The 26,369-nt window shown below is 40.3% G+C and overlaps 1 long non-coding RNA gene across 5 annotated transcripts in view; it reads left to right on the top strand.

The window, feature by feature from the left end:
• Window positions 1-24,905, top strand: part of LOC122027205 — a 38,521-nt gene extending 13,616 nt beyond the window's left edge. For 4 of the 5 annotated variants that reach the window (XR_006124312.1, XR_006124313.1, XR_006124309.1 and 1 more), the window contains 5 exons: window positions 593-728; window positions 930-1,163; window positions 1,309-1,425; window positions 1,982-2,335; window positions 22,737-24,905. This is a non-coding gene — a long non-coding RNA (uncharacterized LOC122027205). The remainder of the gene's footprint in view (window positions 1-592; window positions 729-929; window positions 1,164-1,308; window positions 1,426-1,981; window positions 2,336-22,736) is intronic. The other variant, XR_006124310.1, reaches the window with a different exon arrangement.
• The last annotated feature ends 1,464 nt before the right edge of the window (window positions 24,906-26,369 follow it).

Here is a 26,369-nt window from a genome sequence, read left to right as displayed (position 1 = left end):
GTCCAAATTCGATTCAAAAAAATTATTGAACATGTTCGAGTTTGGGTCGAATTTGATAAATTTGAATATGAATCAAATACTTTTTAAACAGCTCAAAAAGCTCGCAAACAAGCTCAATTCATTTGCACCCCTAATTTGTGGCAAAAGGCGAATACGCTCGCCCCCAGCGCCCCCGCCAACCCGTCCCAAGGCCAACACGGAGGAGGTAAATCACGGGCGGCTACTAGCCTTTGGAATAGTGACTAGCACATAAGGGAGGTATTTACCTCGGCTTTACCGAGATTCGAACCCCAGACCTCATTGTGGCAACACCTGAGCGCTAGCCACTAGACCCATCCGAGGGGACATTTGCACCCCTAATTTGAACCATGTTAATCAATTGAATCAAGGAAGGATGGCAAGGTTTTGATTAAAAATGAATCATTTTCCTCTGTAATTTTTCTAAGTTTAGTCACTAACTTACAGAAATTGTTGTTTATCATATCTATATACTAATATTGCAATGAACTAAGAGTCCCGACTACTTGAGTTGGTTACATGTATTTTTTTTTTTTTTTTGCAATGATTGTAAAATTCAGTTTGAATATTGCAGGTTTGACAGCAAGCAGTTTTGCAGAGATTGTAGAAGAAATGTTATTTGTGAATTCAAGGAGTAAAAGGAGTTGAAGCGTATGCACAAGGAGCCTTATTGTGCACTAGATGATTTTGCGTTGCTGATCCAATATCAGGTTTGATTATGCTAAAGTTATCTATCTAATATCATAATATTTACCGTCTTATTTTTTTTTTTTTTGATTTGTGTTAATGTGAAAATGTTGAGTTGCAAGGAAACAACTATCAGGAACTACTTTTAGACAGCTAGTAAATCTGTTATGGAGAGTGCTAATCGAAGTGGAAGCTAACAGATGACCTTGATATTCACCTCTCAGGTAATGGAAGATACTGTTCAAGCTGACTGGCAGCAGTCTTTTCCTGATGCAATTGGAGCTTATCACCATTTTGAATGGCCAATTGGCACTGGAGAAGGACAAACTGTCATTTTAGGTTTTGAAGATGTTGGCTTGAATGTAAAGGTCCAAGTAACTGGACTTGATCTTGGTAGTTTTGATGCTTGCTATATCATACTTAGAGCTTGGAAACTTGATGAGGAAGCTGATGAAGAGGTATTTGCCATTGGAAATTGTTGTTTATAAGCTTTACAAAGATGATATAGTCAATCATTTGGACTATTGATCATGAAATTATTTTAATCAATTGATATAATTTTTTGCTTAATTTATTTACAAAAACGGGATGATGATGCAACAGAGAAAGATGTAAATGAGCTTGACGCAGATGGCTCCCAATCACAGAAGCATGCTAAGAAGTCCTGAACTGGCTAGGGAGTTTCTTCTAGTTGCTGCATCTGTTATATTCAAAGAGCAGGTGCCTCTAACTTCTCATTCATCCATCATTGCTGCCTCTGGGTTCATTTATCTTTTACTTGTTGCATTAATGACACTTATAATTTAGTTGTTAACACTGGAACTTATTTCAGATGTCTACAGTTGGTTTCCTGAGTTGCAACTGTATATATAGATGAAAATGACTATGATAATTGATAACTCTCGAGCCTTCAAATATGGATGACAGTGGTATTATGAGAATATACCTAACATGATCTGCCACACCTCAATTAGTTGGGACAACCCTGTTCTGCATGAAATTTGGCACAAGCCTACCTGGCACCCAGCTATAATATTGATTGTGAAATGAGTTCCTCATTTTAATTTTTTCTTACTTTTCTTTTGAAAATGGTTTCTCATTTTGAATTTTATCTCTGATCATATCTGCCTTATCAGATCCATATTAAAATAACAATGAATCACAACCTTGAAGTAGCCTTGTAAGAAAGAATTAGAAGCAGTGTAAAATATGTAGTTTTTAAATTACAAACAATATTCAAGCTGTGTCCTGTAACTAAATGACAATACTCTTCCAGGTTGAAAAAGCATTCAGAGAAGGTATAGCGTGTTGTTAAAGGCGCGCCCGAGGCATGAGGCACACAAGGTGTTGGGAAAAGCACACGCGAGGCAGGCATTGTTCGTCAAGCACGCGCCTAGGCGTGCCTAGGGCACCTTTGCACCTCAACTGAGGCGCGATCAAGGCGCACCTCGTGAACAATTTCTAGATTGTTAACAACGAAAAAATGTGTCATTTGGTTTGGAATTAGGGCACGGAGAAGAAAAAGATAAAAGGGAAGAAAATAACCCAAGAAGAAGAAAACTTAACCCGAGCTTATTCGGAGCATTTTTGTCTGCCACCGCCGTTGCTTGAGTCGCGCCGTCATACCCAAGTATGTGTTTTTCCTTTCTTTTTGTTTTTCTATTCTTCTTCTTCTCTTCTTCTTTTTCTTCTTCTCTTCTTCTCATATATTCTTTTCTTCTTCTTTTCTTTGTTTTCAGTTTTTCTTCTTTTCTTTTGGTATCTTCTTTTCTTCTTCTTCTTCTTCTACTTCTTCTTCTTCTTTTCTTTTTTACTAAGTTGCTGGTTCATGTTCTTGCTGCCGTCCGGTTTTGCTTTTTTTTTTGGTCCTGTTTTTCCATTTTTTTATTAAGCCTGTTCAATTGGTCAGTTAACCGGCTTATTAGTTTATCGGTTCCGGTTAATTCCGGTTTACCACATTTTATGTAGAACCGGTTAACCGACCGGTATCCTTATCGGTTCTACCGGTTCCGACCGGTTCCAATCGAGAACCGGTTTCAGCTGCTATGCTAATTGGTTATTTTGTTGCACTAGCACAAAATTTAGATCCAGAAGCTAGAAATTCTTCTCATGAACTTTGTGTATCATGCTTCAATAGCCATCAGGGAAGAAGATAAGAGTTAACTTCTGCATATCTTTGTTTTGTTGAATTTCTCCTTCCTGTCATCATAGAAATCTTTCATGAATTTGCCACAAACACTCTGTTGTATTATATGCTATAGACAAACGGAAGATCATATAAAGATATCGTCGCTCCCTGGATTTACTTTTCAATAGTGTTGTTATGTTAATGGTGGCACAGGAAAGTTAGCCATCTACCACTAGTTTGTTACGTTCGGCGGAGTACATGTATTAATTAAATTTAACAATTTTCTTCCTTAAAAGAGGTTGAAGTATTAATCTACGAAGTTTAACATTTTTTCATTAAAAAAGCTAACCAGGTAACCATGGCAAATGCAAACTGGTGGAGACACGATCTGTCACGCCCCGGAGGAGTCCCTGTCCGAAGAAATTTCGGCAGCATCTCCCCTGTACGGCGGACAATCTGAAACTTCCTACATCTCCATATACCTCAGCCACATGCGACTGGAATAATAACAATAAATAAACAATTACCCACGCAGTTTATATAATAAGTAAACAGAATAATAATACCCTGACTCGAAATCAACCCTACTCAACTACACTCGTAAAGCTCAAATCCGACGATAAAACCAACTTACCTCTTCTGCCATCTAGGCAGGCATGTAGTAAAAGCAAATCCAAATAAAAGTCATCCACAAGTAAACAATCCATACAAGATCCAAAGTATCCAAAACATAACGAGTTCGAAACATAGTCTAGTAAAGAAGAAAACCAAAAGATCAATAAGTCCTCGTGGTCTGCAGGGGACTAGCGACTGGAACTCTCTCCTGACAGCATCAACCTGAAAATAATAACGGAGGCGGGGGTGAGTCCAACGCTCAACAGGTAACAACTGATATGCAAAGTAGGGAAATAACACCTAGCACTAATCATGCGTACAGTCTCCTGATGAAATAAAGGTAAATGCCAAACTGAAGTAAACAGGAGAGAAACTGTACTAACCAGGACCTGGGCATAAGGACAAACAGTCCGAGTGGTATAGATATCCTGTATGCATGTCAAACATAGGTATCTAAACAATATGCAGCATATAAATGCAGCAAACACAAACACAAGCAATAAATGCATCATGCATATGATGCCAATGATGCGTCCTGGTCACCCCTGACGCCAGTCAATCATCTCACACACAATAGTGAGGTCGAGTGGGTAGGATTGTGACAACCGTGCACTCTGTCGTCACTACTCCTGAAGAGTGATCGAGTGGACGGGATGCTGTCGGAGTACACCTATCCTCCTACCCCAAATCATAAATGGGGGAGCGCAATGCTCTCATCTCCCGGTACACAATGACGGGGAGGAATCCCTGCCGGATAACACGTTGTGTCACACTACCCATAAGCGGACCAACGGTGCCTAACAGAGTCCCTGCTGCAACACACTCTGCCTGAATCGACCACTAACCCATGAGTGGTGGTGTGTGCAGATTCATGTAACTGGCGATGTGCTCACAATAATGGAGCGGACTATCGCACAGCATGCAATCATGCAAATGGTGCATGGCACTAACCACAAAATATCCTGACCTAATCCATATATATATAAAAGTGCACCATAAGTCAATGAATCAAACAACGGTACACAGATCAGATAAGGTACACAACCTAGGTCCTGAACATGGTGAAGCATGGTAAATCACTACCCCTATAAGCATGTATAAACAGGTAAAGTATACATGAGATGCAAAACAAGCAATCAACCAAGCATGTATCAGGTATCGAGTAGTGAATGACCGAAACAGATAAGAAACATAATCATTGCTATCTGTTAAATTCATTACTATGCATATGATATAAGTCAAAAGTACCCGCCTCCAATAGAAATGTCCAAATCCGACATCGAGATACTCGTCTCGCGTCAAAGTCCTGAAATTCCAATAGGTATATTTTTATTTAGCTAAAATTCAATTGAATTGCTAAATAAAACCCTTGAAACTATTTAGGGCAAAACCCTAAATCATAATCAACCTAACCTCATCAATTAAACTAAAACCTAAATCAACCGAATTTAACCTCTTACCTCAAACGCACAGCCTTAATTGTTAATCCAGGAGGATCCTGTAACGAAAACCAAAGTGCATAATACTACACTCGTGCTCACTAATCCACCGAACCCTACACCTGCGAATCATATCAGAAGGGAACATCAATTGTGCCACCAAATATATATCACGTTAAAAATCACATCCAGTAATAGCCAGCATAAGGGGCAACACCAATAAGGAGCATTAGATCGAAACAGAATGACCTCCTCACCAAGGTCAGCGGAGGCACAAGAAAGGAGAGTCGACGTGCTCCTGTGGTCGGAGTGGCTCGGGAGAAAGAAGAAGTCGCGAGTCAGTTGGTCGGCCGGGACTAGGGTTCACGGTGGCGTCGACAGAGAGGCTCGGCCGTTGGCTGTGGTGGCACAGGAATCTCCACAGCGAGGGAAAGAGAGGAAGAGTCGGCGCTAGGGCTCGGTTGCCGGCACAGAGGAGGCGATGGCGTCGAGTGCGGCTCGGGAAAGAGAAGAAACACCACTCGGCGACTGGGCTCGGCTTTATCGCGAGGAAGAAAAGGAAAAACCGACACAGCGTGCGGTTAGGGCAAGAGAAGAGAAGCGCACGGGGAGAAGAGGGCTCGGGCGCAAGGTTTTTCGACGAAGAGAAAGGAAATAATAAAAAGAAATGGAAAAAGGAATATATATATACATTTCCTAGATAGCCAAAACATGCCTTTTCCCGGCCCCGTTTTTATCACAACTCGTCCGTACGAGCTCCGAAAAATTCTCGGAAAATTTTCAAAAAAATCCGAAAAAATCCCTTATTAATATTCGTCTATTTTCGGTATTTTACATTCTCCCCCACTAATAAAAATTTGGTCCCCAAATTTTATTATCTACCATCAGCAAGTACTAACAACAGATAGAAAGTATAAATGCTGAACGGTAAACTGAATCACATACCTTAAGTGAAAAGATGGGGATATCGAGCTCGGATAGTATCCTCGAGCTTCCAAGTAGTCTCCTCGTCCGAATGATGCTGCCATCCGACTTTAACCAGCCGGATAGTCTTGTTCCGCAACTGACGTTCTTTCCGGTCCAGAATCCGTACCGGAATCTCCTCATAAGTAATGTGAACTGGAACTGGAATATCTGCCAGCACATGTGTCGGGTCGGGTACGTATCTCCTCAACATCGATACGTGGAATACATCGTGGACGCCTGACAGGGACGGTGGTAGTGCCAGTCGGTAAGCTACCGGTCCGATCCTCTCCAAGATCTCGAAAGGGTCAATGTACCGCGGAGCTAGCTTACCTCTGAGGCCAAATCTCTTCACCCCTTTCATGGGTGAAACTCGTAAAAATACATGGTCACCAATAGAGAACTCTAAAGGTCTGCGTCTCCAATCAGCATAACTCTTCTGGCGGTCCTGCGCCTCTGACATCCTCCGTCTGATAGTACGGACCAACTCTGCATCCTGCTGAGCTCTATGAGGTCCCAACATCTGGGCCTCTCCAACCTCATCCCAGAGGACGGGTGTCCGACAAGGTTTACCATACAACGCCTCAAACGGTGCCATCTGGATAGCCGAATGAAAGCGTTGTTAAGGCAACTCTACCAATGGGGATGGTCCTCCCAATCGCCTCCAATCCATAACATACGACTCGGCAGTCCTCTAAAGTCTGAATGGTCCGCCTCGACCGCCCATCCGCTGGATGGAAATCAGACTAAATCGGAGCTGCGTCAAGGCCCGCAAACTCGCTGAAACGAGACGTAAACCGTGGATCTCTATTCGAAATGATACTCAACGGAACACCATGTAGTCTGATGATCTCTCGGCAATATAGATCTGCCAATCGATCCAGGGAATCAGTCCTCCGGATCGCTAAGAAGTGTGCGGATTTGGTTAATCGATCAACGATTACCCACATCGCGTCATGGCCTCGTCGTGTCCTCGGCAAACCCACCACAAAGTCCATGGTAATGTGATCCCACTTCCACTCAGGAATAGGAATCCGCTGAAGTAATCCTGCAGGTCTCTGGTGCTCAGCCTTCACCTGCTGACAGACAAGACATCTAGCTACAAATTCCGCGATGTCTTTCTTCATACCGTTCCACCAATAGAACGCCAAACTCGATACACGCGGGTCTCGCTGGATGGATCGCAATCGAGAGCGATGAGCCTCAAGTAGCTCCTGAAGACCGGATGAGACCGAGGTACGCATAATCGCCTCAAGTATATAATACCTCCTCGTCTCGTGTAAACTCGGTCTGCCTTTAAACTATACGATCGCCAATAAACCGCAAATGCCGATCACCGCTCGGCCTCTCGGATCCTCGTCCCGATCGACGATCGAGCAACCATGGTAACAAGAATACCCTGCTTTGCTGCTCCTCAAGGTCTAACTCGGAGAAACCCTGAACCAAGTCTGTGACTGAAACTCGGTGGCAAGCCAAAGTCCCTCTGGACTTCCTGCTGAGTCATCGGCAACCACATTAGCTTTCCCGGGTGGTAGCTAATGGTACAATCGTAATCCTTCAGGAACTCCATCCATCTCCTCTGTCGGAGATTAAGCTCCTTCTGAGTGAAAATATATTTGAGACTCTTATGATTAGTGAGCATCTCAAATATAATACCATACAGATGATGCCGCAAAATCTTCAAAGTAAAGATAATAGCGGCTAGCTCCAAATGATGTACTGGGTAGTTCTTCTTATGATCCTTCAACTGACGAGAAGCATAGGAGACTACCCTGCTGTGCTGCATCAAAATAGCACCCAAACCTTGTAGAGAAGCGTCGGTGTAGAGCACGAATCCGTCCTCTCCAGAAGGCAAAATCAGAACTGGTGTCGACACTAATCTCCGCTTCAACTCCTGAAAGCTGGTCTCGCAGGCTTCTGACCATGTGAACTTCGCACCTTTTCTGGTCAGGCGTGTCAATGGCAAAGCAATGTGAGAGAAACCCTCAACAAACCATCTATAATATCCGGCCAATCCCAAGAAACTATGGATCTCCTGAATCGATTTCAGTTACTCCCAGCTGGTGACAGCCTCGATCTTCTGAGGGTCTACGAAATACCTCTGCTAGAAACCACGTGTCCCAGAAAACCGATCAAGATAGCCAAAAAGCACACTTGCTGAACTTCGCATAAAGACGATGTTGTCGAAGAGTCTCTAAGACTATGCGAAGATGTTGTGTGTGTTCCTCCTCAGAACGTGAGTAGATCAAAACGTCGTCGATGAAAACAATAACGAACTAATCTAGATACTCCAGAAAGACACGGTTCATCAAATCCATAAATACCGCTAGAGCATTGGTAAACCTAAATGGCATTACTAAAAACTCAGAATGTCCATATCTAGTGCGGAATGTTGTCTTCTAAATATCAGAATCTTTGACTCTCAACTGATGATATCCAGACCACAGATCAATCTTAGAATACATTGATGTACCTCTGAGTTGATCAAACAAATCCTCGATCCGTGGTAAGGGGTACTTATTTTTTACGATGACTATATTTAGCTATCTATAATCAATGTACAACCTCATAGTACCATCCTTTTTCTTGATGAGCAATACCGGAGAACCCTATGGAGATACACTAGGATGAATAAATCCCCTATCCAATAACTCCTAGAGTTGGACCTTTAGCTCGTCCAACTCTTTCGGTGTCATACGATAAGGAGATTTCGATGCCGGCACGATCCCCGGAATCAGCTCAATAACAAACTCCACTTGCCTTCGAGGAGGCATGCCTGGTAGCTCATCTAGAAATACATCCAGATACTCATGACCACGGGAACGTCGGAGAGTTGAGAACTACTGTTGTTGTTAAGAAACCGTGACAGCCGTGAGACAGCAGCTTCTGCGCCTGAATCGCCGAAATAATCGAGATGTCGTCGTCTCTGATGCCAGTGAAACTCCACGAGGGTTGGTTCGGAGGCCGGAAGGTGACCACCCTCATCTGGCAATCAACGGTAGCATGATATACTGACAGCCAATCCATGCCAAGTATGATATCAAACTCGACCATCTCCAATACTAGAAGATCTACCGTAAGTATCATGTTGTCAAAGTCTAACGGGCAACCTCTGACCTCCTGGGTGACATCTAAAGTATCACCGGACGGTAGGGAGACGGTCAGTCGCTGCAGTCTAAAGGTAGGTAATCTACCAATCTCCCGCATAAAGGTACGGGATATAAAAGAGTGCGAGCTACCAGTATCAATCAATATATCAGCGGAAAATGCATAAATGGAAATCGTACCGCGGAAAACGGATCCGTCGGCTCGCTGCGCATCCTCTCTGGTAATTGCATGAATACGTCCAGACTCTGGCGGAGGAGGAGGTGGTAACGCTGCCAGCGGCTGCTGCGGCTGGGCAGAAGCTTGCCACTGAGGCGGTGCTGGATAATGTGCCAGAGAAGACTGAGAGGACGGTGACTGATACTGTGCCAATGGCTGGGACTGTGTCTGGTACTGGCCTAGAAGCTGAGGCTGCAACTGATACTGCCCCTGCGTCGGATAATAAAGTCCCGGAACAGAACTCTAGGGTAATATGGAAACACCGGAATACTCCTGTCCAAGCATGCCAAATGCAGCTGCTGCAGGAGGAGCTGTCCCCTGCTGATGATGCGAAGGTTGGGCTCTGTGCCCTCCTCGCTGAGTCCCTGTCTGACTAGATTGTCCCCTCTGACCCGATCCTCCGGAAGCCGTGTGCTGAGCCTTCAGCTGATAATCTCGGCTCTGGTGCCCAGGCAGTTTGCAATAAAAGCAAACTGGCTGTCCCAGAGAGTAAGCTGGGGTGAGATGATCTCTGGACCCACATCGGAAACAGTGAGTATCGCTGGGAGATGGTTGCCGGTTCTGCTGAGAAAACCGGGAACGTCCTGAAGAAGACCGCCCTGACTTCTGAGGCCTACGAGATATCCCAGAAGTACCCTAACCTGACCGACTGCGACTACTCTGCTGCTGTCCGATCGTCTGTGCCTGCTGGATCTGCCCTGATGCCTGACCCGTATGCTTCCTCTTCCTGTCCGGAAATGCTCTCTGTTGAGCTAACTCTATCATCAAGGCTCGATCCAGTGCATCTGAGTAAGATGCGATCCCTAAACCGGCAAGCCGTACTTGCAGATAACCATCCAGTCCCTGTATAAACTGCATCATACGAGATCTGTCCCCCGCAACTAACTCTGGACAAAACCTAGCCAACCGGTTGAATTCAGTATTATACTCTGTCGCCGAGCGATTGTTTTGACGTAGACTCATGAAATCCTGCCGGCGAGCCATCTGATATGCTAGTGGAAAGAAACGGCTCTCAAAAGCCTCTCTGAACCTGGCCCAAGTGACGTTCCGCTCACCGATGATGGAACGCTGAGTAATCCACCAGGCGTTAGCCTCATCCCGTAAATGGTAAGCAGCCAGCTCTGTTTTCTCCCACTCGGAGCAAGCCATATAGAAGAAGGTCTGCTCCATAGTCTCTATCCATGTCAAGGCCATACTCGGATCGAGGTCTCCTCGGAAGAGTGTGAATCGAGTCTTCATCGACTCCGCCAATGCGGGAATCCTAGCTCGTGCTGCGACAATATCAGTGAGCTGTGTCGGGACGGCTGCAGGAACTAGTGGAACCACTGGAACTGGTGCTACAGGGGGTACCGCTGAATAAACCGGAGGAGGTACTCCCGGTGCTGCTGTATAAACGGGAGCATAAGCCGTCGGTGGCACTGTAGGATGAACATAGGTGGCCGCGACTGGAGGTACAGTAGGTAGTGATACTGGAGGTGGAGCAGCTGTTGCTACTGTAGGCACTGGGGGCACAGGTGCCACTGGTGTCGGATACACTGTAGGTCCAGGTGGCGGTGGTGCCAGGTACGCCGTAGGCTGCTCTGGAGCAGATGTCGTGTACGCCAATGGTACCCCTGATGGTACCGGAACTACAGTAGGGATAGGTACACTCGGCACAACCGAGGTAGGTACCTCTATAGAAGCCATCGGGGTCTGAGAGCCCGATGCGCCCGCAGCATGCTGAGTCTGTCCCTGGCTGACAGGCTCATCTACAGTAGGTATCTCTGGCATATCCAGAGATCCCGAAGTCCTCGTACGTGGTCGTCCAGCACCACGTCTCGCATCAATACGAGTAGATCGCCTCATATCTATTAAATTATTATCACAGATATTACTACAAGTATAACAATCATAAAATAAACATCATACCTATTTGCCATCTGGAGATGTTCCGTCGCTGTCCAGTCCCCAACTTTTGACCTCAAAATTCCGAACGAGAAACATCGCCGGAAATCCCATATAAATCCGGAACGAAAGTCCGAAACATAACCATAACGGAAATCCGTACAAACCGAAATAGATATCCAAATATCCAGAACACCAAAAGCAGGTATCATAACCCGCTCTGATACCAATAAATTGGTATCAGATAAATCTCGAAAATCCAACTCACGGAAATCAAACAAATATCACCAACTTAACGCTCTGATACCAAATAAATTGGTATCAGGTTATCCCAAATATCCAAAATACGAAAACAAAGATCGTAAAACTAGTGCTCTGATACCACTAAATTGGTATCAGATAAATCTCAAAAATCCGGAACACATAGCAAGTATCGTAAACCTGGCTCTGATACCACTAAATTGTCACGCCCCGGAGGAGTCCCTGTCCGAAGAAATTTCGGCAGCATCTCCCCTGTACGGCGGACAATCTGAAACTTCCTACATCTCCATATACCTCAGCCACATGCGGCTGGAATAATAACAATAAATAAACAATCACTCACGCAGTTTATATAATAAGTAAACAGAATAATAATACCCTGACTCGAAATCAACCCTACTCAACTATACTCGTAAAGCTCAAATCCGACGATAAAACCAACTTACCTCTTCTGCCATCTAGGCATGCATGTAGTAAAAGCAAATCCAAATAAAAGTCATCCACAAGTAAACAATCCATACAAGATCCAAAGTATCCAAAACATAACGAGTTCGAAACATAGTCTAGTAAAGAAGAAAACCAAAAGATCAGTAAGTCCTCGTGGTCTGCAGGGGACTAGCGATCGAACTCTCCTCGACAAAGATCAACCGAAAATAATAACGGAGGCGGGTGAGTCCAACGCTCAACCGTAACAATCGATATGCAAAGTAGGAAATAACACCTAGCACTAATCACGCAGACCTCACGAAATAAAGGTAAATGCCAAACCAAGTAAACAGAGAGAAACCGTGACAACCAGACTGCATAAGGACAAATCCGAGTGGTATAGATATCCCGATGATGTCAAACATAGGTATCTAAACAATACGCAGATATAAACGCAGAAACACAAACACAGCAATAAACGATCATGACATGATGCAATGATGGCCCCGGTCACCCCCGACGCCATCAATCATCTCACACACACAATGAGGTCGAGTGGGTAGGTGACAACCGCAGACTCGTCGTCACTACTCACAAGAGTGATCGAGTGGACGGATCGTCGAGTACACCTATCCTCCTACCCCAAATCATAAACGGGGAGCGAACGCCTCATCTCCAAGACACAATGACGGGAGGAATCCGGATAACACGTTGTGTCACACTACCCATAAGCGGACCAACGGTGCCTAACAGAGTCCCTGCTGCAACACACTCTGCCTGAATCGACCACTAACCCATGAGTGGTGGTGTGTGCAGATCCATGTAACTGGCGATGTGCTCACAATAATGGAACGGACTATCGCACAGCATGCAATCATGCAAATGGTGCATGGCACTAACCACAAAATATCCTGACCTAATCCATATATATATAAAAGTGCACCATAAGTCAATGAATCAAACAACGGTACACAGATCAGATAAGGTACACAACCTAGGTCCTGAACATGGTGAAGCATGGTAAATCACTACCCCTATAAGCATGTATAAACAGGTAAAGTATACATGAGATGCAAAACAAGCAATCAACCAAGCATGTATCAGGTATCGAGTAGTGAATGACCGAAACAGATAAGAAACATAATCATTGCTATCTGTTAAATTCATTACTATGCATATCAAATGACATAAGTCAAAAGTACCCGCCTCCAATAGAAATGTCCAAATCCGACATCGAGATACTCGTCTCGCGTCAAAGTCCTGAAATTCCAATAGGCATATTTTTATTTAGCTAAAATTCAATTGAATTGCTAAATAAAACCCTTGAAACTATTTAGGGCAAAACCCTAAATCATAATCAACCTAACCTCATCAATTAAACTAAAACCTAAATCAACCGAATTTAACCTCTTACCTCAAACGCACAGCCTTAATTGTTAATCCACACAAGGATTATTGCTGCTGGTAACCAAAAACAACACACAGCATAATACTACACTCGTGCTCACTAATCCACCGAACCCTACACCTGCGAATCATATCAGAAGGGAACATCAATTGTGCCACCAAATATATATCACGTTAAAAATCACATCCAGTAATAGCCAGCATAAGGGGCAACACCAATAAGGAGCATTAGATCGAAACAGAATGACCTCCTCACCAAGGTCAGCGGAGGCACAAGAGAGGAGAGTCGACGTGCTCCTGTGGTCGGAGTGGCTCGGGAGAAAGAAGAAGTCGCGAGTCAGTTGGTCGGCCGGGACTAGGGTTCACGGTGGCGTCGACAGAGAGGCTCGGCCGTTGGCTGTGGTGGCACAGGAATCTCCACAGCGAGGGAAAGAGAGGAAGAGTCGGCGCTAGGGCTCGGTTGCCGGCACAGAGGAGGCGATGGCGTCGAGTGCGGCTCGGGAAAGAGAAGAAACACCACTCGGCGACTGGGCTCGGCTTTATCGCGAGGAAGAAAAGGAAAAATCGACACAGCGTGCAGTTAGGGCAAGAGAAGAGAAGCGCACGGGGAGAAGAGGGCTCGGGCGCAAGGTTTTTCGACGAAGAGAAAGGAAATAATAAAAAGAAATGGAAAAAGGAATATATATATACATTTCCTCGATAGCCAAAACAGGCCTTTTCCCGGCCCCGTTTTTATCCCCGTTAACTCGTCCGTACGAGTTCCGAAAAATTCCCGGAAAATTTTCAAAAAAATCCGAAAAATTCCCTTATTAATATTCGCCTATTTTCGGTATTTTACACGATCAGAGGAATATAATAGAACTCATCTTCAACTGGGAGCTTTAAGGTTTATTCCAAATGCTTTTGTTTTGTTCATCTTTACATGAAAGTAGGCTGAAGCATTAGAGTGGGTTATTGGGCTCTCCAAAGAAAACCGATCGTTTCCCGATTTTACCGGTTAAATTGGTAAAAAAAATTCTAAATCAGGAACCAACCAGTAAACCAGTAAACCAGTAAAAACTGGTTAACCGTTAAATCGGAACCGGTAAGCTTCCGGTTCCGGTTCCGATCCAGTTTTCAATTTTCCAGTTTTTTTTCATAGCTCTATTTTTTGTCCTATTTTTCTATTTTTTTTCCTTTTTTTGTCCTATTTTTCTATTATTGGTACAATGTTTTTTATTTTATTTTTTATTTTCAGGCTATTTTTTTGTTCAATTATCATGGAAGGTAGTAGTGATACTCCAACATATACATCAAAAGATCCGACATAGAATTATTTTCAAAGAGTTAATTCGGATAAAATAAAAGGGGTATCTATCGTGCAAAACATCTTGTTAGGGGGTTTCAAAATACTACAACTTGCAAAAGATGTCCACCTCATGTACGTGAAGAAATTAAAAATTTTATGGAGAAAAAGACGGAGAAAAGTAATCTTTCTAAACTTGTGAAATTGGACTTTAAGGATGTAGACCCTCTTGGTGATGATATTGATATGGATGATATTGGAGGTAAAGTTATGCCGCCTATAAGTACAAGTTCTAGATAAGTGAATATGCAAATAATGCCAAGACAAATACGTCCAATGTATTCATATTTTGCTCTTAATGTACAAAAAATATTGAAAGTAGAAAGGGTAAAGAGAGGTAAGCTATGATAAATGAGGCATACAAGAAAGAATTGAGGGAAAAAGCTTGTATGACCATAACTGAGTGAATGCATGATGCGACAATTCCTTTTAATGCCATTAACTATTCAAGATTCAAAAGGATGTTGGACTTGGTTGGCCAATATGATGTAGGTATAAAAGGACCTAGTTATCATGAGGTGCGGGTTCCTTTTCTAAAAAAGGTTGTTGATAGTGTGATAAATGGTTATATTAAGTCGTGTGAAACAAAATGGGCCAAGTATAGTTATAGTTTGATGTCAGATGGGTGGACAGACAAAAGACAGAGGATATTGATTAATTTTTTAGTAAATTCTCTTAAAGGTTCAATTTTCATCGAATCAGTTGATGCTTTTGATTATGCAAAGACTGGAGAGAAAATATTTCAATTGCTTGATCGATTTGTGGAGTGTGTAGGAGAAGCAAATGTTGTTCATGTTGTTACGGATAGTGTAAGTAACAATGTGCTTGCTGGTAAGAATCTATTTAATTTTTTCTTATCAATATGCTTTTTTTTATATATGTTAAACTTATCTAGTTTTCTAACTTCTTGTGTAGGAAAATTATTAGAAGTAAAAATGTCATACTTATATTGGACTCCTTGTGCTGCTCACTGTGTCGACTTGATCTTAGAAGATATTAGAAAATTGCTTGATTTTAAAGAAACATTAAAGAAGGCAATGATTGTGAATGCCTACATTTATGTTCGCCCAGACATGGTATATGTTGAGCCAATTCACAAGACAAAAAGAGTTTTGTCAGGTGTCACAAGATTTGCTACTACTTTTCTCACTCTTGAAAGGATGTACCTACAGAAGTAAAATTTAAGAAAAATATTCATTTCAAAGGATTGGACAGAGTAAATGGGCAAAAGAAGCTGTGAGGAAGAAGGTAGCTAAACTCATCATGACACCTAGATTTTGGAGCAGTGTTGTGTATATTTTAAAGATATATGACCCTTTAGTCTGTGTTCTGAGATTGATTGTTGGCAAAAGAAAACCTGCAATGAGCTATATTTATGAGGCTATGGATAGGACAAAAGAAACAATTATGAAGTCCTTTGAGGAGAAAGAAGAGAAATACAAAAAGTATTTGAGATCATTGATAAGAGATGGGAATGTCAACTTGATCGACCTCTACATGCTGCAGGACATTATTTGAATCCAAAATATTTGTATTCATATACAGATTCAAATATTTATAGAGAAGTGGTGAATGATTTATTTGAAACTATGGAGAGATTGTGAAAAGACCCTTAACTTACCACACGTACCAAGGACCCATAACAAAAGTTTACAATCTTTATCAGTTAATTTGTAGACCAATATCCAAATTAATAATAAACCTCCCATATATCGCCGTTAAAGAATCATAGTAGAAAATCTAATCATATATGAACCATCATAACCAACACAAATCATAACTTGACGATTCAAAGAGTTTGAGCAAAGGAAAAAGGAAAAAAATAGAGAAACCAACACTTCTCCCCATACAAGTGAAGAACAGACTCCACATAAAACAAAAGACATCACAACACTCTTAAAGTTCTCGGACAGTGTATCGAGGTACCATCCCGTCTCCTCGTCTACTCTGTGTGCATGCCCTCCATAGTACTTGGGGAATGTCTCCCTCACCTGCTTCGTATACATCATGAGTCTATAAACCCAGCAAGAATATCTCAATATGAAAATATGACATCCATAAGAAGAAGGATCAGTAACTAGAACATAGAATGTAACCTTAAATACGATATAGAGGAAAACACTTGAAGCAGGAAAAGAAATCTACACTAGTAAAGATGAATATGTCACACATGTGGTAACCACCATTTGAGCCAGTCATTCAATTCGTAATCATGACCCTAGAGGTACATCCTAGGAGAACATGCAATCATATAGCCGAAGCCAACATGAGTTACAGTATCTGTCATAAGTTACAATATCAGTCATGTTTGGAAGACCCCTCCCGGAAGCTCATCCCGAAACACTCATCCCGTACTGTCACCACATATGTCCATACTCATCCAGTTAATCTCTTAAGAGAACATACCCTACTCATATCTTACTTCACAGTACCAGGTGCATAGAGCTGCAAATCTAAAGGAAGCAAAAGTAGAACAGGAAATTCCATCAACAACAGGAACCTAACTTAACATTCAAAATCGATCACCATTTATCAATGCTGTCTAATAGCACACAAGAAAACACAACCTGTTCATATCATACTTCACTAATTAAGGTGCATAACGCTATGAATTTTGAGAACCAAAGAAGGACAATTTCATTAACACAGTACTCAATCCCAAAATTCGATCACCATTAATAAAGGAATCCTAGTATGCATTCAAAACCGATCACCATCTTCCAATTCTACCTCCCTGCATCAACTCCAGAAAATTCAACCAAACACGAAGGAAACAACGCAACATCAGAATTGAATTGAAATCTCCTTCGCTACTAGAAAATACAACAACAAAAGCAAGCATCTTGGAGATCCAATCACAACCACCAACCATAACTGACCCAAAATCCCGGAAGCCAACATGAAGAGAAAGAAGAACGACATCATTGAATTCAAACTTCAAACCCCATGTCCGATAGGAGATCCAAGGAACATCACGAAGAAGAAAATCATCATAGAAATCCAACTACAATCCTTAATCTGTGGGACAACTGAAATAACAACAACCAGCATCATAAGAAAGGGCAACACCATCCTTCCAAGTCCAATTTCGGCAACAAACTGTCCTCAAATCCGGAAACAAAAAGAGGAAGTAAAAGCATCCTGGATCAAACCGAAATCTATCCCTAACCTATCACAAAACACCCGGAAGCGGCCCAAAGAAACAAAACATATTCATCCATGCCTAAAGTCACCAAAAATACTATCTTGGAGCTCAAGCGACCCAGAAGAAAACAGGACGGCATCGATTACAATCAAAATCCCCAAATCCTCGGCTGGAAGCTGAAATAAAGAGCAAGAACAACAGGAACATTCACATAAACCCCAAATCACAGCTCATCCAAATAGATAGTCATCATAAGCAAGCATATCAACTCCTCCTAGCACCTAATCCTTACCTCCCCGATCTCATACCAACATAATGGAGAGTCCTTGCCTTTCCCTTGCCCCGTGCCGCCTCTGGAAGCCCTCGTGCAGTGCCCCCCCTCCCCCCCGGAATCGTCGACATGGTGTGATGCTCAACCGGATCTCAGAGCTCGGTGGAGTGCTCGATCTGAAACAGCGAGGGTGGAGAGGAAGAAAGGAATGACGATTTTGGGGGAAGCACAGTGAGTGAGAAGAAGTGAATCGACGGAAATTTGGGCCTTTATACTTAGGTTAACTAGCCTAACTTAGGGTAATTAAGGTCAATTAACTCCCAAGTTTGTGGCAAAAAGGCGAATATACTCGCCCCCAGCGCCCCCACCAACCCGTCCCAAGGCCAACACGGAGGAGGTAGATCACAGGCAGCTATTAGCCTTTGGAATAGTGACTAGCACATAAGGGAGGCATTTACCTCGGCTTTGCCTAGATTCGAACCCCAGACCTCATTGTGGCAACACCTCATGCGCTAGCCACTAGACCCATCCGAGCGGACCAATTAACTCTCAACTTGTTTAAGTATTATATGCTTTCATCAAACCTAATAGTTCCATTCCCTTGAAACGTGTCGTTCAAGTTCATTTTAAATCCCGAAAAAATCCTAAAATTCGTAGAAAATTTTATAAATTAATCCCTTAATTAGCGCTTGTGTGACCTTAGAAAATTTCGTAAATAAATTTCGTAATTACGCTCGTGAGACCTTACAGATTGATTTCAAGTGCTGCTGAACCAGATAAAATCACTACGCAGCTCTCTATATATCGAAGGTAGAAGGGCTGTTTGGGAGGAATGTGAAAATTAGACATAAAAGAGCATTATCTCTAGCAGAAGGGGGGGAATGCTACGGAGCAAATACCCAGAATTACAAAAGTTTGCTATTAAAGTGCTTGGCCTCACTTGTAATGCTTGTGAGCGTAATTGAAGTGTATTTGAGCAGGTATGTAATAAATATGAATGTATAATAATATTAGTATGTTACTTTTATATGTAGAAAATATTCTTTGCTATTTTATTATACTTATTATGATTTTTTGATATTTTGTAGATTCACAGCAAAAAAAAAGGAATATGCTAGCTCAACAATGCTTAAATGATTTAGTATTTGTAAAATCCAATCGTGCCTTAAAACTTCAGTATGATGCACGTGATCAAATTGGCCCCATCTCTTTGACAGATATTGATGACAGTAATGAATGGTTGATGGGTAGAATAGATGGAGAAAGTGATAATGAAGAAGATGAGTCGGTTTTTGAAGGTGATGACTTGACATGGGATGTCATTACTAGGGCTAGTGGAACTGAAGAACCTGACTATTGTACTAGAGGAAAAAACATTGCATCCATGACCTCTAGTTCACATGCTAGGCCTAAATAAGTCGAGAAGGGAAATACATCTTCCTCTATGAGATACTCATCTCTAAGACTTAGAGATGTAGAAGAAGAAGAAATTGAATTTGAAAAAGATGAAGATAAAGAAGAATAATACAATGAGGATGATCTTGAGCTTGATGATTAATTTGACTTATTACGCTTGTTTTGATAAACTTCGTTAGTTTAGATTAGAAAGTTGAAACTTGAAAGTTTGAAACTTTTATTAATTTTATCATGGTGTTGTTTTGCTTGTCATATTATGTGTCTTATGACTAGTGGTTTGATATTTGCGTATGTGGAATATTAATAGTTATCATATTTGACATATTATATGAGTGTGTTAGTACTTAGTAGTTTAGTAATCAACCTCATGTTCAAGAGGCGTGTGCCTCTAGGAACCCTTTGTGCCTCAGTGCGCCTCGTGCCTCTAACAACACTAAAGGTACTACATGACAAAACACACATTGTATATTTGTTTGTCTTGCCTTAAAAATTCTTGAAGCGTGGCTTCATGTTATTTGCAACGAAGTTATTACTTTAGAAAAGCAGGTGATTCATTGTTTCTGGATCATCGAGATAATTAAAAATTTAAATCTTTTTCTGTTGCCAAATATTGCAAGGCTTAAAGACTGATTTTCCAGGTTCTTATATATGAAATTATTGATTATTTCTGAGACTAAACTTCTCAAGGAAGAAGAGAAAGAGAAACATGAAGAAGAGGAAAGCAAGGAGAGGAAAAAAACAAAAGATTGGGAAAAGAAACTTAGAAGAAAAGAGAGGCTAAAAGAAAAAGGTTGGGAGAGGGAAAGGAAGCTTACTGAATCTAAGTCACATGATTTTTTTGTTGGTTGCTACTCGGAATACCGTCCTAGTTCCCCTGTACAGGCATAGAACTATCCTAGCTACCTATGTACTCTACTGAAGTTAAATTTGGATTGCAAACGATTCTTAACATTATTAATCCAAATTGTCCTTCAGAAGTTAAACTTGGATTGGAAACGATACTTAACATTTTCACTCTAAATTTAATCGATGTGATTTTCCTAAGTTAAATCATATTACAGAAGTTATCAAATATCGATTTCAAAGATCGACTTCCAGGTTAAACATGGCGAGACACTAGGTCTTCTTGGGTATAGGATTATCCACCACTTCCTAGACAAAGCCTTTCAAAGAAATCGGATATTTAACTTCTTACAGTAAACTAGGTTTAACTATAGAGACCTCAATAGAAACACAATACCGAAACATGAAATCGAAACACAAAATTGATAACAAAACAATAGCATAAAATCGATAGTCTATTGTGTTTGGTTTTTCAAGATCTATACAAAGAACATGAACTAGTTATGATGCGGAAACAAATAACTAGTTATACCTTTCTTTGTAGCTAAAGACCTCTTGATCTTCTGTTGTATTCCACTCCTCTTGGACGTTCTGTGGGCAACGATCTACCAAGATGGAATCCACTCGAACCACTTCTTCTCCTCCAAGACTCTCGAGCCACCAAGGGATGCCAAAATAGGAAATTTTCTTCCTCTTCTTCTCTTCTAAGCAACCGGCCACCTATGTGCTCCTTCTCCTTTTCTTCTTCTTCTCCAAACTCCGGCCACCATGAGTAGATGAGGTGCCGACCCTAGAGAGAAGAAAGGGAGGATGAAGAAAGGGTGCCGCTGGCCACAAGAGAAAGAAACCAAGGAGAAAGATGAGAAGCAAGGGCCGACCACACCAAGGAAAAGAGAGGAGCTAAGAGAGATCAATTCACCTTCCATAGGGCACCCTCTACCTCTCTTTTATAATCCTTGGTCATGGCAAAAAAGGAAAGTTTTAAACATAATTAAAACTTCCTTATTTGTGGCCTCCCATTTAAAAAAGAGAATTTTAACAATAATTAAAATTTCTCTTTTCTAAATTTCCTATTGTACATGGCAATAAAGGAAAGTTTTAAAATTAATCTCTTTCTTAAAACATGTAGACAACTACAAAAAAAGAAAGATTAATTAAAACTTCTCCTTTTTAAATCATGGTTACAAAAAGAGAAAGTTTTATCAAAAATTAAAATATCTCTTTTAAACGTTATAGATAATTACAAATAAGGAAAGATTTTAACAAAATTAAAATCTCTATTTAATCTTTTGTAGATAGCTATAAAAGGAAAGATTTTAAATTTTAAAACTCTCTTTTAAAACTATGAGGATAGCTATAAAAGGAAATTAAAATCTTTCTTTTAACCATTGTAGATAACTACAAAAAAGGAAAGATTTTAACAAAATAATATCTCTCTTTTAACCATTGTAGATAACTACAAATAAGGAAAGATTTTAACAAAATTTTATTTTAAACAAAACTTCCTTTTTCCTTTACCTATGGCCGGCCCCATGTTTGGTCACCAAGCATGGCTTGGCGCTGATGCTTGGCCGGTCCCCTTGCTCTAAGCAAGGATGTGTCCGACCCATTACTTGGGTAAGAAGTGGACTTTGTGGATACAAGGCATTATAGAGGCTACAACAGGGACCGAGGGGAGAAATTGATTTTGGTCTCCCGATGAGCTTGAGCTTCCTGTGTTCGCCACGAACACCCAACTCAAGTTCATCAATAATAACTCATACTACTAAAGAGTTATTATTGAACTACCGCACCAATCCCAAATTATATTATGAGCTCTTATTATGAGTGCATTAATCTTCCTGTGTTTAAGATATCGAATAACCACTAATTAAATGAGTTACTAACAACTCACTTAATTAATATCTAGCTCCAAGAGTAGTACCACTCAACCTTATTGTCATGTCGGACTAAGTCCACCTGCAGAGTTTATATGGCAATCCTTATGAGCTCCTCAAGGGGACATTATCAACCTAGATTACTAGGACACAATTTCCTTCTATAATTAACAACACACCATATAAATAATATTATTTCCCAACTTATCAAGCCTATTGATTTATCGGACTAAATCTCATCCATTGATAAATTAAAGAAATAAATACTAAGTATACGTGCTTGTTATTATATCGGGATTAAGAGCATACACTTCCATAATAACAGAGGTCTTGTTCTTTTATTAAGTCAGTATAAAAAGAACTACCTCAAATGATCATCCTCAATACGCACCTAGTGTACTAGTGTAATTTTATAGTTAAGATAAACTAATATCAAATTACACTACAACCACTCCAATGGTTTGTCCCATTCCATCTTGGTTGTGAGCTACTATTTATAATTTATAAGGAACTGATAACATGATCTTCTGTGTGACACCTCACATCATGTTATCTACAATATAAATTAAATGGACAACTGCATTTAACATAAATGCAGATATTTGACCAATGTGATTCTTATTTCAATCTAAGTGTTTATACAAAAAGCTAGATTTTAAGTATACATTCTAACATCTTTGCCTGCAGATTCAAGTATATCATCTATCTGTTCTCATGATGAATCCTTTATCATTTTGCATTATGGGGATTCTATTGATGAACAAGGTGATAGTTCGATTATTCAAAACCTCCTGTGATAATATGGATGAGAAGTCCTCAGGCATCAGTATGAATCATGAAACTTTAGAACTATCTGACATTGAAGAAAATTCCATGTTAATAATGAGACTTCTGCATCTGAATACTCAAAATCATCAAGATGGAAACCAAGACCAAGGAAAGATTATATTTCAGATCCGGCATCCAAATGGTATGATAGACACTATAATAGCAAAGAGATTAACAATCAAGAAGATGAAGCTGACATTCATTTATGCTCCTCAGAGGCATAAATAGTTTGCACAGGCTGTCAAAAGAAAGGTTTGCAAAGCATAATCATAGAAACTGCCATGCTAAAAAAGGTGAGAGATCAAGATAGATTTGACTGCCAGTCTTCTATCTGTAATCAGCTGGAGGATTACAGTGAAAAGGTTAGGTATCATGTTTCAGTGAGTAGATTAGGGAAGCAGATAAACCAGAACATGCAGTGCATATGCCCAGGTCATCCTATCAGAATGCTAAATATGGTATTGATTATTATTTACCAGACAATTTTTCCTTTCAAAAAGGGAAACATGTTACTAATTCTCCAGGCAAAGAGATTTCCAGGAAGCAGGTTTGGGAGACACTGGATGCACAGAAATAAGGCTCTAGAAACCATACTGATTCTTAACTGCCCACACTAACAGGTTTTGGAAAAGGTGAAAGTGGTTGTCTGCAACATATTGGACTTGAATCAGTTAGTGATGTATGCTCGGCTAACCATCCTACCAGTTTTGGGAAATTAGCTACTATGATGAGTTGTGATCCTCATGTTTGCCAGGATAATGTAGATAACTTTCATATTGATACTGATGTTGATTGTCAGGATAAACTTGGTCTCTTAATAATGAAAGAATATTATTCAAAGAACAATATAGAGGACAGTTTCAACCATGCCAAGATCACTTCTGATCCAGCAAGGAGCTCTTCTAGTTCAGATAACTGTTTTTCATGCCATAGTGTGGGAGATAGCAGCACTAACTCTTCAAGTGGGCAAAATGCAGAGTCATCAGTAACTTTTAGATTCTGAAGATGCTTCTCAACAATCTTGTGGTAGAGATTCATCAACACCCAATAGTGATTCTTTCCAAAGATTGTTAGATGGATTTCCAGATAACAAGGGTAAGACAAATGGAGATGATTCTTTAGCAAGCTCTGTTGCAGGAGCAAACCATACTATGAATCTGCCGTATCTTCCCTCTCCAGCCTTGGGTTACCATACCTGGGACATCAATCTTTGGCCACAAGTTTGTACTGGATTCATGACATATCCTCAGGCAAACCATTATTTATCATCTAGGATGTTGCCCTTTGACAAACAGGCAATCTGATACACTATTCATTACAGTCCTGTGCAACCTGTAGCCTTCTCTGTTGATGCAAACAAAGAATTCTTGTTTCCAACAGCTAACAGAATGGATGTTGGAACCTTTCAAGAACAAAAGAATCATCACCAGTCCTGTGGGTTTCAACAATCAGACTCTCCTATTGAGCGGATAGGTCATGAGAAGTCATTTTCAAATAGACAAGTGCCATCAAAATCTCCTGCAGAAAACTGCATTGGTGAACATTGTGCCAAGTCAAACAATAAACATCCACCCTTCTCTATTCCACTATGGTGGTCCAGTAGATGGGAACACAGCTGGATTTAATGCAAAACCACATTCTCTTAAAGATGAAATTACTGGGCAGAGTCCAACTTAACCGCAGCTCAGGGGCAGGATTGCTCAAAAGAAGAAATAAACGTTGAAGTGTTCTGTTTATTTTCTTCTAGACATGATGCAAGATTTTCATTCTTCTAATGCAGTTCAAGCATGCTATTAAGATTTCTCTGCTCTTGTCGTGAAGGCATGATCAGTAGTGGCCTATGAAAAACAATCTTCCGCATTAAGTTTTAGCATATCCTCATTGGTTGATGTTTCCAGTTTATGCTTCCTGTTACGGATTGTAAAAAGGAAATCTTTGAGTGATATAGTTTCATCGCTTTCTTCCTTCAGACCAGTACTGGGTTGAGATAAGTTTTCCGTCATGAATGAAAATTGATTTATTACTTAAGTCTCAAATACTTGGATCTTTTTCTTCACGCATTGTTGACGAGTCAAGATTTGTTTCCTCAACTTGTCCATGAGGGCCTGCGGGCAGAGAGATGTCAATCAAAGAACGATTACCGTATTTGAAAGGAGGAATTAGATCGAGATGTTTAATTCTGGCTCAACAAAATTACATCTTTCAATTCAATTAGTTTTTTTTAGAATAAATGTATTGTAATTTACTTATAAAATAAACTTAGGTCCGTAATATCTATCACTAAATTTTAAATTATTATTTTTATTTAAACTACATACTGTAAATATTATAATTTTAAATGTATTGTAAACTTACTATATCTAAGATTGGAATGTATATGATTGGATGAGCTATAGGCCAGCAAATAAGATTAAAGGCAAATAAAATTAAACATAATAATTCAAACATAATTAATTTATAATGAAATATTATATATATATATATATATATATATATATATATATATATATATATATATATATATATATATATATATATATATAATTAAAACGTTAGAACAGAATTTATTAATTACTCTAAAAATATAAAGATTTCAAAATTTGTAAAATTAATTTGGAGAAAAAAGTAGCAAAATTTACGATATTACTACTCGAAATTTTTTAACCTCATATTTTGCGTAACTGGAAGGGCACTGTGTTTTAAAATATTCTCCAAATCCAAAAAAGAAGAAACTTTTTTTTAAAAAAATAAACACGAATCTTTCTATTCCTCTCAGCATTGTGGGATCGATGACATAGCAGGATGATCCATTGACAATTTTAGCACGGTAAATTTTAGTTTATATTGAATAATAAATTATTTTATACATGATGGTGTCCTTTCCGCGCGCTTGATCACTTCTCTCAAAGCTACGATCGACTTCTAAAGGTCGGAAATTCAGTGGCTTGAGATGTAGAGTACAATAGGGTTGATCGACTCGATCAATATGATCACTTTAACGCTCGAATCAGTACTAAGTGGATGAGCAAAAAACTCACAGAGATGTGAGGTAAAGAGAAAAAGAATACTAGAAAGAAAGAGAGTTTAATGGAAAGGAGTTATTTCTGTGCTCAAGAAGAAAATCATCCCTTAACTTACCTTCTCAGATGATTATATAACTGGCGAAAAGGAATCTCTGTGTGAGATGCCATGCACCCATTCTATTATCCATATGAAAGTCGGTTAAAAGATTAGATCTAACTGCCGTTACATAAGATGTCATGTGTCACTTAATTAATGCTTCACACAACGGATGATTAGGAGACCATATACGACCATCATTATCCGGATTTCCATATAAGCTGTCCCGTGTTATCAGTTATTTGTATGATTGTGATTAGTGTAGGATCGAAAACAGTAGGAGGATGAATAATGATCATGGTTTTCGCGTTTATGGGAAATCAATCGTGTAAAGAGTACATGCAGTGGAAATAAGGAAGTAAAGAAAGAAAA

This window comes from Zingiber officinale, chromosome 10A (assembly GCF_018446385.1).
Source record: "Zingiber officinale cultivar Zhangliang chromosome 10A, Zo_v1.1, whole genome shotgun sequence".
In the NCBI taxonomy this organism is placed as follows: domain Eukaryota; kingdom Viridiplantae; phylum Streptophyta; class Magnoliopsida; order Zingiberales; family Zingiberaceae; genus Zingiber; species Zingiber officinale.
The sequence above is the reverse complement of the archived record's forward strand: the minus strand, read 5'-3'. Positions and strand labels throughout refer to the sequence as shown.